The sequence below is a fragment of the Oreochromis niloticus genome, linkage group LG23 (genome assembly GCF_001858045.2).
Source record: "Oreochromis niloticus isolate F11D_XX linkage group LG23, O_niloticus_UMD_NMBU, whole genome shotgun sequence".
Classification (NCBI taxonomy): Eukaryota; Metazoa; Chordata; class Actinopteri; order Cichliformes; family Cichlidae; genus Oreochromis; species Oreochromis niloticus.
Window position 1 is genome coordinate 25,301,518 of NC_031986.2, and position 12,217 is coordinate 25,313,734.

The following is a 12,217-nucleotide window of genomic DNA, read 5'->3' on the forward strand; positions in this document are numbered from 1 at the left end:
GAACCAGTGAGATTTCTGTCCATGCTTCTGGTCTACAGCGTGCACAGAAAGGCTGATGAGTTCAACTTCACCCCATAACCAAACCCAGGATAAAGAGTTTCAGTGAAAGTGGTGTTGAAGGTGTGGAGGTGGATCAGAGTGTCAGAGGAGACTCTGTAGAAGGACAGAGTGCCAGCAGGACAGTCCACAAATACTCCTACTCTGTTCGAGACATCAGATAATGACGTTACTGTAATGGGAGTCCCGCTGTTGTTGTGCCAGGCGCTATACCCTCCATCAGTGCAGGTCAGACACCAGGACTGCTCACTGCCTCCAAATTTTGAGGCATCACTGTCTCCATTCCTTCCAATCCCTCTGTAGCTTACTGCAATATAAACCTTTCCAACCCACTCGACCTCCCAGTAACAGCGACCAGTCACACCATTTTCACACAGCACCTGAGGCCAGTAATCAAATCTCTCTGGGTGGTCAGGATACGGGTGCTCCTTTCTCAGGTCTGTCACTTTTTTGTTGCTTTTGGATAATTTGAGGAATTTGTGAGCTGTGTTTGGGTCCAGCGTGAATTCACAGAAATCTACCAAAAAGAGCATAAAAATCTTTGGTTAATATTGTCTAAAGTTTCCTGTTTTCATGTATATCTATATTTAAACTGCATTAAGTTGATTTTTGGCTAAGTCTATTTTTTTAGTAAGTGATGTTTCCATCTGGGGTAAAACTACCTCCTCCCGTGTGTTGTACCCTGCCACTGGGGACGTTTGAGGAGATGTCGGTGGACTCATATTTGATATGACATGAGAAAATACTTAAGGGAAACAAGCTCAATATATGCAGTACCGAAAACTGTAAATGGTTTGAAAAGAATCAAGACGTTCAAGATCAAAACTCTAAATCAAAATGGCATCACATGCCAAAAAGGTTTGCGATCCATCTCCTCCATGTATGAATTAAAAGCAAGGGACTTCATATTCAGCCCTGATGTGGTTGATGAAGCACAAATCATACAATATAGAGTAACATTTACTATGCAAGAATGCACAAAATGCAATATCATGATGAATAAGAGAAACTAATTCAAAAGAAAAACTATGAATCACTGAAAGTGGGGGAGAGAGCTCAACAGGGGAAGTATAAACATAGTACATTAGAAAAAACAAAAAAGAGCACTTACACTTCCTCAGACTTGATTTTAACCACTCGATTCCAACTGGGTCAGCTCTGGAAGATATGGGAGGAGAAAATATTATCTTCCTTTGTTACGCCGCAAATACTTCTAAACACTAAGATGCAAATAAAGTTAAATAAAGCAAAACACCAAATGTGGAAAGATTGTTGTAATATTTGTGAAGTATCCCTATGGTAAACACAACTAAGAGCAAATAGTCTGCAAAAGAAATCTTTGCATATCACAGAACTACTGAAAATTGTAATCCTAGTTAAGTTTGCATGTAGATGCGGATGAGGACTTTTTCATGTTTTTAATCAGGGTGATTGCTGACCTGAGATTTTCTATTCTCCGGTGTGGATCATTCAACTCAGCAGCCAGAAGTTTCACTCCTGTGTCTCCAGGGTGATTGTAGGACAGGTCCACCTCTCTCAGATGGGAGGAGGGGTTGGAGTTCAGAGCTGAGGCCAGAGCAATACACCCTTCATGCGTGATCATGCAGCCTGTCAACCTGCAAACGCAAAACTACCATTAACTAGGATATATTACACTTTATGAGATAAGATGTATTATACTTCTTTTATCCTGGGAGTTGGAAAAGGGTGTCACAGGAGCCAATGCATTAAACAAAATCTATTAAAAAAGGCTATAAATGAAGTAGAATAACACAATTAAATAAAAACAATTTAAAATAGCCCAGTAAGGTATAAACTTACAGAGTGAAAAGAACAAGCTGCAAAGTGAAATAAAATAAAATTTAAATAATAAAAAAATTGAAACATTACTGCAATCTGTGAATCTTAGAGAAAGAGTTCCATTGTCTGTCCAGCAACTGTTGCAGATTGAGGTTATTCTATATTATATTACATATTATCCACACCCATTTGGATTACCTCTGAATCTGCTGATGGACAAACCCAAACAGTGTATTCAAACTGAAAAGAGCATTTCCCATCACTAGCAGACTTTGAGGTGCTCCAGAATCACTGTGGACAAATACTGGGAAACCTAGTCACCTTTGCAAGTCTACTGGGCAAGACACTAAACCCCAAATTACCTTCTCTGATCAAACAATCGTCACCCAGCTGTACAATAAAGATAAATACACGTGTAACCCTGGTTAACATAGCTGTCAATAAATAAAAGCCTGTTAGTAAAAACAGTCATAAGAAATATATTACAGGTGATAAATAGTCAATAAATAGATCATAATGGTTAGAAAATTCATTAAAAACATCAGCAATGATATAATTCATGGTATAGGATTTCATTTGTGTTTAAAAACATGTTAAAAGGTTAAAAAACTTGCTAATTCATGGTGTTTTTATGTTAATTCAGGTAAATGGCTAAAATATGTGTTCAGACTCTTATTGTGAAAGGGTACGCTGCAGCGTGACTCCTGTGATCAGCCACACCCAATCGGGTTGTTCCTTCTTTTTGATGCTGGAGAGGGAGAAATGCAGACAGTCCTTGCAGAGCTGCTGCCTAAACGAGTGAAAAAATAGTAAAAACAAGCCAGAAATCTACATAAAGCCATTTTTGTACTCTGGAGAATGTATTTTTGTTTTTCCGAGCCTTGGTGACGTTGTGAACGTAACCGAACGGGACTTGATGAGTTCAGAAATTGTATTTTATTTCATACAAGAAATGTTTTGTTGTATTATATTCCTCATTTCATGCAACTGGAAAGTCAAGGTAGCAGATTTATGCTGTTTTATGTTAAAAACGGTGGATTGGTGCTTAACCGACACACAGGCTGCAGTTCAAAGGCCTTTGACGGTGTTTCAGCGCGCCATGTTGGCGTCACCTCATTTACGGCTAAATAAGCTGGAAAAAACGGACTTTTACTGTTATTTAAGGGCTACCCGTGTGTTATTCTCAAATGTTTATGCATATTGCTTTGTTGTTATGGTAGGCCATTAAGGTTTGGATCGGGAAATGCCGAGCTAGAATCGGAGTTTGATCCGCTGAGCGAGAAACAAGATGGCGAGCCACCCACGGACCCATTGAACTGTACCGAGCAGGAAAAAGGAAAACCGCCCCCTGCTGGATGTTGAGTCCTTTCGCTAAAAGAAACTGGTAGGATTAATCCATACACCTCTGCAAAAGAACAGTGGACTTTCAAAGCACTGGATAATCATTCAGAGCAATTCCAGGATTTATAGTTAAAGGACACAGAGACAATTTTCTTTTGTTTATTTGTTTGTTTAAGGGATTTGTTCAGCCTTTTGCTGAATTGTTTTCAGTTTTTACATGTTTTTGTAATTTATTTTGGTCAACCTTACATTTTAATGCTGTCATGGTGTTAATGGAAATGTAAATAATTTTGTTGGGTTAAAACAAAATAAGAACTGATTGAAATTTAAAGGTGAACCTAGACCAAGATTAAATTAAATCTTGGGCCTAAAGAACTAAAACTTGATTTAAAATAACACAGTGTTAATTCAGATAGATTAAAGGAAAAACTTGAACTTAGAACTTGGAATAAATAAAACAATAACCTAGGTTGAAAATAACATCCTTTTAAAGCCAAATAAAAGGTTTTGAGATAAATGGGATAAATTAACAGAAATTACTGAACTAAAAAAGGGAAAGAAAATATCTTGTTTTCCTTAAAGGTGTGTTGAATGTTTTATGTAATGTTTGTCAACTGTCTATTATCTGTTTTTTTTGCATAATAAGCCGGCAATTTAAACTTATTTTCTGGTCTGTGGTCTTTATCACATGCTACACTCATTACTACTCTAGTAGTCGAACCTAACTGGTCCTAGTATACTGTAACGACTCCAGAAATGTTACACACGCACACTTTTTTGTTTCTTTTTCTTGTTTTTTTTTTTAATGTCATCATGCATATGACCAAACCAAATACATTTTCTTAAATTGAGATTTTGGAAAACAAATATGAGGTGCAATGACAATGAAAAAAATAAATAAATACATAAATGTTCATTTTTAAAGCAACTCAGTAAAACAGAAGATATTAAACTGACCCAAGAGTTTCCAGGGCGCAATATGGACTTTCCAGACCTCTGGACAGTGCCTTCACTCCTTCGTCCTGCAGGTCATTGTTACTCAAGTCCAGCTCTCTGAGTCTACAGGATGGAGAGCTGAGAATTGTGGACAGAGCATCACAACTTCGCTCTGTAAGGTTACAGCCACTCAGTCTGGAAAAACATATGAGAATAAATAAACACATATTTAAAAGAAAAGGAGAAAGAAATCTGGTTTTAACAACTATCACATGAACCAAAATACCCAAACCAATATCTGTACCCACTTACAGAGCTTTCTTAGAGGCCTTGACTACTGGTAGCAGCCTCAGAAGTGCAACCTCTGAAGCAGAGTATTTCTTCAGGTCAAACACATCTAGATCTTCTTCTGATGACAGTAAGATGAAGACCAGAGCTGACCACTGAGCAGGAGACAGTTTATCTGTAGAGAGACTTCCTGATCTCAGGGACTTTTGGATCTCTTCCACTAGAGAACGATCATTCAGTTCATTCAGACAGTGGAACAGGTTGATGCTTTTCTCTGGACAAGGGATTTCCTCGATCTTCATCTTGATGTACTGGACAGTTTCCTCTTTGGTCTGTGAGCCACTTCCTGGTTGTGTCAGCAGACCTCGAAGGAGAATCTGATTGCTCTGCAGTGACAGACCGAAAAGGAATCGAAGAAACAAGTCCAGGTGCCCATTTGGACTCTCTAAAGCCTTATCCACACAACACTGGTAAAAAACTTTTTCTCTTTGGAAAGTTGATTGTTGTTCTTCCATCAGATTGATACCAGACTTAATAAACGTCAGATGGACATGAAGAGCAGCCAGAAACTCCTGAACACTCAGATGGACGAAGCAGAACACCTTGTCCTGGTACAGTCCTCTCTCCTCTTTAAAGATCTGTGTGAACACTCCTGAGTACACTGAGGCTTCTCTGATATTGATGCCACACTCTGTCAGGTCTGATTCATAGAAGATCAGGTTTCCTTTCTGCAGCTGCTCAAAAGCCAGTTTTCCCAGAGACTCAATCATCTTCCTGCTCTCTGGACTCCAGTGTTTATCTGGTTCAGATTTCCTATATTGATTATACTTAATGTTGCTCAGTTTTGTCTGAACCACCAGGAAGTGAATGTACATCTCAGTCAAGTTCTTGGGCAGCTCTCCTCCCCCTCTGGTTTTTAGCACATCCTCCAGAACTGTAGCAGTGATCCAGCAGAAGACTGGGATGTGGCACATGATGTGGAGGCTTCGTGATGTCTTTATATGTGAGAGAACTTTATCAGCTAGCTTGTCATCTGGGAACCTCTTCTTGAAGTACTCCTCCTTCTGTCGGTCAGTGAACCCTCTGACCTCTGTCAGAATGTTAACACAGTCAGAAGGAATCTGATTGGCTGCTGCAGGTCGTGTGGTTATCCAGAGGTGAACAGAAGGAAGCAGTTTCCCTCTTATAAGGTTTGTCAGCAGCAATTCCACTGAGGTGGACTTTCTAGGGTCAGTTAGGATGTCTGCATTGTTAAAGTCCAGAGGAAGTCGACACTCATCCAGACCATCAAAGATGAACACAACCTGGAAGTCTTCAAACCTGCAGATTCCTGCATCTTTGGTGTCAGTAAAGAAGTGATGAACAAGTTCCACCAAGCTGAACTTTTCCTCTTTCAGTACATTCAGCTCTCTGAAAGTGAATGGAAATATGAACTGGATGTCCTGGTTGGCTTTGCCTTCAGCCCAGTCCAGAATGAACTTCTGTGTTAACACTGTTTTCCCAATGCCAGCCACTCCCTTTGTCAGCACTATTTTTGGTTCCTCTTTTCCAGGCAAGCCTTTAAAAATATCTTCTTGTCTAATTGTTGCTTCTGGTCTGTCTGGTTTTCTGGAATTTTTTTCAATCTGTCTGACCTCATGTTCATCATTGACCTCTGCAGTCCCTCCCTCTGTGATGTAGAGGTCTGTGTAGATCTGATTCAAGAGGGTTGAATTTCCTGCTTTAGCGATCCCCTCAAACACACACTGGAACTTCTTCTTTAAGACAGTCTTGAGATGCTGGCAAACTCCAATGGGACTTCCTAGATGAACAATGGATCAAAAATATAAGTTGAGCAGGTAAAATGTGTACCTTCCGGTTTCTTTCCACGAGACAGTGAATGTTTGAATACATATGATGCATTCGTCCAGCCATTTAAATCTTTAGAGAAACCCTCTTACTGCACAATAGACGGTTAGCGAGCTCCTCCTGCTTTATTCTCCTCAGAAAGCACAGTGTGATCATTACAAATGACTCTCTAGTGCCCCTCATCTGCTCTCCATCTGCACCTTCCAGCACTTCTCCATCCTCACTGTCTAGGCATTCTGGGAAATCTGGGCTGAGAAGCTTCTGGATCCTCTTCAGTTCATTCTTCACAAAAGTAATGATTTGTTCCTCTAGCAGCTGGAATAGAATACAATATTAATGATGACACTGAAAACATGAAGCTAAACATCAGATCCATATTGGACACAATGGCAATCCAGTATAAAAAACAGCAACAAAAGATGAAATTTAAATGCAGTTGTACTTGTACAGACCATAAATATGGACTCCAGGGATATTTGATGCTGCTCAGCAGACTGACTAGTGGGAATCTCTGAGCTCTCCTGGTCCACTCTGTGGAGGAAATATGAAGAATTATTTCAAGTACAGGGTAAAGACCCAAAGACTAGGTACTCCCAGGAGATCCGGGGGAGCACTCTGATCGGATGGACCAAAGGTTAATGACCCAGTGCAACTGGACTGACTATGAGCAGTGGATGTGCATGGAGCTGTGTAAGAACCAATGTGGCCTTAGAATTCATAGGGCCAAAATTAACAGTTTGAAAAAGGAGAATTAGGTGCAATGCAGAGGTCCTGTGCCTGGTGATGCAGGCAACTACAGATCCCAGTCTCTCCATGCACCTGAATCTCCTAATTTGAAAACCGTAGTTTCACAACAGCAGATTAAGTGACCCTCAGTCAGCAAATGGAGTGTGTGGCTGCAGTCTAACAACTTCAGGACACTGTCCCTTTCTTACATTTCTTTTTTTCCATTGTTTTGTACTTTGTACTAGTATTTCAATATCTTTTAGCCTATTTTGAGGTAAAAATACACTTTTTGAACATTACAACAGGGTCCATATGTCTTTGCACTGCTTGCCCCCCTGTAGAGATAGAGTTTAGAGACCATTAAATAACTTCAAGCTGTTCATTTAAATCAGACATCTGATAGCTGCCAAAAGTTAATATTACTAGCAGCTCACCTCACCGCAGCAGAGGGTTTTTGTTTGTTAAAGCTAACATTGCGATCATGGGACCAGTCACTCTTTAAGGACACACAGCTAGGTTCAGGTTCAGCATGTCTCCCATAAATCCTGTTAGACAGAGATGAAAAAACTGATTACCATTTCCAGGCACACAAGCAAGGCAAGTAGTGACAGACATAAATTAAAACATACCAAAGTTAAGCATCTTTCTCCTTCAATCTCAGTTAGCACTGTCATAAAGCTCCTCGCCTGTCAGTGAATATGTGCATCTATCCTTTACATTGCTGCCATCATGTGGGTGCAGATGACATTATCAGTCTCATATAAAAGTGTAGTCATCTATGTCTCCGAGGATGTGTCCTTCTCCCATTAACACTAACTTGAGCTGGGCAAACTGAGAGGCCAGCAGCTTTTTTTGGTGGTTTTTGCAAGTGCATTGTGGATAAACTACAAGACTTTCTTGGTAAAATGAGGAGAGACTAGAGTGCAAGGCAAACTGCTACTGGGTCAGCTTTTACTGTTCTGAGATTAGTTACAATCTGTGCCTCATATGGAAACAAGGCTTCCTCGTGGAAGAGACATAAAGTGAGTTAAAAACGTCCTAAATGCATTTAGAATGTATTTAGAACTACAAATTAAATTTCTTTTAGCAATTACTGTTTTTTTTAATGTCACAATTCCAACCCTGCTCCTTTATCCGGGCTTGGATTGGCAAAAGTGACCCGAAATAGGCACTCTGGTGGAGTTACTTTGTGTGTGTGTGTGTGTTTATAAGTAGTTTTAAACCTTGTGATCCACAAAACAACATAACAGTAAAAGAAGAACTGACTGCGTTACAGTCAGTGCGGGAGCAGCGGCTTCGCTCATGTGCAATTCATTTGCAGTTTGGACGCATAGATGTGAACATCTCCTGCCCTGATAGCAGCTGCGTGAGGACTATCCTCCGCCCGTGAGTGCTTTGGCACGAGCAAGGTGCCCACGGCAGCACCCATTGCTTGTTGAGAGTAAGAGTGATACGCGCTTTCACGTCAAAAAGTTGTCATAAATGAGTCTCCAATAACACCAGAAAAAGTCGCCAGATTTGTCGCTAGTCGCTTTTTAGAAAAAAAGTTGCTACGGGGGTCTGAAAACTCGCTAAATATAGCGATAAAGTTGCTAAGTTGGCAACACTGCATCTGGTTTTCTATTATCCAGTTCTCTAATGTGCATGTTTTTTGTCACAGCAACACTGCTGGGCATCCCATGACATAATTAGTATGCTACACAAACGCTACAAAGGTGGACGCCGAGGCAAGACAGTAGCTGTGTCCCAAAACGTAGGCTGCATCCTTCGGAGGACCCGGCCTTCATGGTCCTTCGAAGACCGAGAAGGCCGGAAGTGCGAGGCTGTGAAATGGGACGGTCTAGCCTTCAGTTCTGCGTCACTGCTGTGTCGGTGGAGTTTAATAAACTCGGCCATCTGTTCCTTGCTATCTAAAATATAACAGGACACTGGCGTAAATTCTCGACCGTCTCACACTTCTGTTTAATCAGTTTTCTGTTTGACGTTTATTCAGCTGTGTGAAAATCCCGGAGGAACCCACCCGATGGATTAATAAAGTTTTATTTAATCTAATAACTTTGATCTCAGCCAAACCGATTTACTCCGGAACAAATAAAACACAGAAAAAAGCCACACAATTACATTTTTAAGTTATCCGAGTGACTTATATATCATGTTTAACCTCAGTAGCAAAAGACAGCGGGGGTCTGAAAACGATGAAGCCGGGAGTCCGCTGCTCTCGCCGGCTCGAGTGACCATTGAAATCCCCAGCTAGCTATCAAGCGGGTGGGTAACAGATGTCTCCGAAAATGTCGGCGCATTTTTGCAAATATGCGATGTCTTGATAAACCAAATAGAAAGTTTACACAGCTACTTTCTCGCCTGAAAATATGTTAAAAGCTTATTTTGTGACCCAGAAAGATTAATAAGAGTAATATTAAAATTTAGTAGCAGGCGCTATTGTTGGAAACTGAAATTGGCTGGGCTGCACTATGAATTCTGGGATATGGTGGGCCACGAAGGACACACCCGACCCATCTTCAAATCTGAATTGCAATTCAGATACTAACCGCTAAAAACGTGTTTTTTTGTGAGATGTTTTGATTTGTTGAGTATCTGAGGCTGAGACCTGTACTGAACAGTCATTTTAAGATTAGCTAGTAAATAACAATTAGCTAATGTTGCACATGAGACTAGTGCCATCTCACTTTGGTAATGTAAATATAATATGGCCAATATTATATTTATTATTATAATAATTATGATTTATTACAGCAGCGAACTTGAACTCTGTTTCAAATACTGAGCTTCAGTAAAGAGTCAAGCTGCATTTATTTAATTTCCTATCACTTTATATCTTCACTCAAAGACAAGCATCTTTTACTGATGTATTATACGTAAGAGACAAATATAGTTCTTTTAATATGTTGGCATTACTAAATCTGTCTGAATGCTTACATATATGTGTAATAAGAAAATTTCCGGCCTGTGATAACAGTTTTTGATAAAATGAAGAGTAGACTGATATAACGTCAAAAGTCAAAGTCACATTTATTTATATAGCACATTTAAAACAAGAAATGTTGACCAAGGTGCTGTACAATTAAGATAATAAAAAAAAAAATAAAAACACAGGGAGACATGATAAGAGTTAAGAAAAAGAATCATAAAATTAGAAGATTTGAGTAAGAAATAAGATAAATAAAAGTAATAGAATCTCATTCTGGTTTAAAAGCCAATGATGTAAAAGTGGGTTATCAGATGGGTTTTAAAAGTGTCCAATGTTGGGGAGGTCCTGATGTGAAGGGGCAGTTCATTCCACAGTTTAGGAGCAAAGGCCCGATCTCCTCTGTGCTTTAATCTGGACCTCGGGACAGCCAGGAGCAATTGATCTGCAGACCTCAGTGATCTTGCAGGAGTGTACCAATTTAAAAGATTAGAAATGTATGAGGGTGATAACCTGTGTAATGCCTTAAAAACAAATAATAAAATCTTAAAATTAATTCTAAAACTAACTGGCAGCCAGTTTAATGATGTAATGCGTGTGCCAGTTAGTAACCATGTTGCAGCTTTTTGGACAGCTGCAGATGGCTAACGGATGACAGACTAACACCAGAGTAAAGACTATTACAATAGTCGAGGCGGGATGAAATGAAGGCATGGATAGCTCTCTCAAAGTCTCTAAAACTGAGAAATGGCTTCACTTTAGCAAGTAGTCGAAGGTGAAAGAAACTGGACTTGATTAAAGCATTAATCTGTTTGTCAAACATTAGATTAGAGTCAAAAATCACTCCTAGGTTCCTCACAAGGTTTTTTTTTTTTTTTTTTTATAAATTTCTAAGAGGCCAAAGCACCCGAGACTGTCACCTGTCTGTCTGTCCTGCACTCTCTTTTTCTTTCTGTCTGATTGTGGAATAAAAGTATGAATATGTATTTATAAGTTACACTTGTGTTTGAGTCCTGCAGCTTATCACACATTTGATTTCCATGTGTGACAACTGCAAGTGTCCAGAGTGAGGATAGACTGAGGGAGCCACTGCTGCACATCATCTGTGAGGCTTTGCACCCCTGATGATCCACCAGGACAAACTCAGCAGTGTGTGAGGAAGAGGAGGAGGAAGAGCCAGCAGCAGCTGACAGATGGAGAGAATAGACAGACTGTTCCCTGTTTGTGAAGGACTGCTAGAAAAGTTTAAAATAACTAACTGTCTGTCCTGAATCAGTCTTATTAGGTAATGTTCAAATAATTTGATCATTCCAGTGTTTTCAGTGTGGGAGAAAGTACTCAGGGCCTTCAAGTTACACACTATGAAAGGCAGCAACAAGTTTAATATTCAGAAACCTAAAGTATGTATCAGCAGCAGAATGGAGCTAAAAATAAATGTTTGTTTCAGTTCTATGAAGCTTTGAGTATTTTGGATTAGTAGCACTGCTGTGTTTGTTGCATCATATTGCTGTAATTGTTTATATGCTTTATATATTTTGAGGTAAGTTGATCTACAGTGCTACATGATATTCTATAAGGATGTTATGTGTTTGTATACTTTCTGCCCAGTTTGACCCATTTCGCAGAAGTCAGCCTGTTTAAGGCTCTGATATCTATTCTGTAAGACTTAAAGCAGTTATGACATGGTATGATTTTCTCACCCAATAAAGTAAAATTTCATATATCAATCTACTCTTCATTTTATCAGAAACAGTTATCACAGCTTGTATATTTTCTTGTTACACATATATGTAAGAAATTGAGCCAAATTTAGTAATGCCAACATATTAAAAGAACAATATCTGTCTCTTATATATCATACATCTCTATATATGTTACACCCTGAAAAGGGGCTGAAAAAGGGGATAAGTCAATGATGACGCTCAGACACGATGCTTCTCTTTCAGCAGCTTCATTGCGAATGATTCAGAAATATAAACACATATACAAAAGTATTAAACATCCTAACAACAATGTACAGTCTCTGTTAGTTGTAAGAGAATATATCTCAAGACTGTTTTCTTTCCTTTCCTTTAAGTTACAGATTAAATTGAATGTAAGAATTTACAAAAACACCTTATGAATCAATAAACAAACTTAGATCATTAAACTTAAATGTACAGAAAATAAACAAAATATTCATATAAAAATACTAATAGGCATTTGTCCCTTCACACAAAATAAACATGTTCTTTGTCCAGACCAAATGCAAAATGCACACAATGCTGTATGTTTCATACACAGTCTGGCACGATA

At 39.2% G+C, this 12,217-nt stretch overlaps 1 protein-coding gene across 1 annotated transcript in view; it reads right to left on the minus strand.

Moving 5' to 3' along the window:
- The window catches only part of LOC109196997 (NLR family CARD domain-containing protein 3), a 501,803-nt gene that overhangs the window by 390,975 nt on the left and 98,611 nt on the right, over positions 1–12,217 (minus strand). The gene's annotated exons all lie outside the window — the stretch shown is intronic.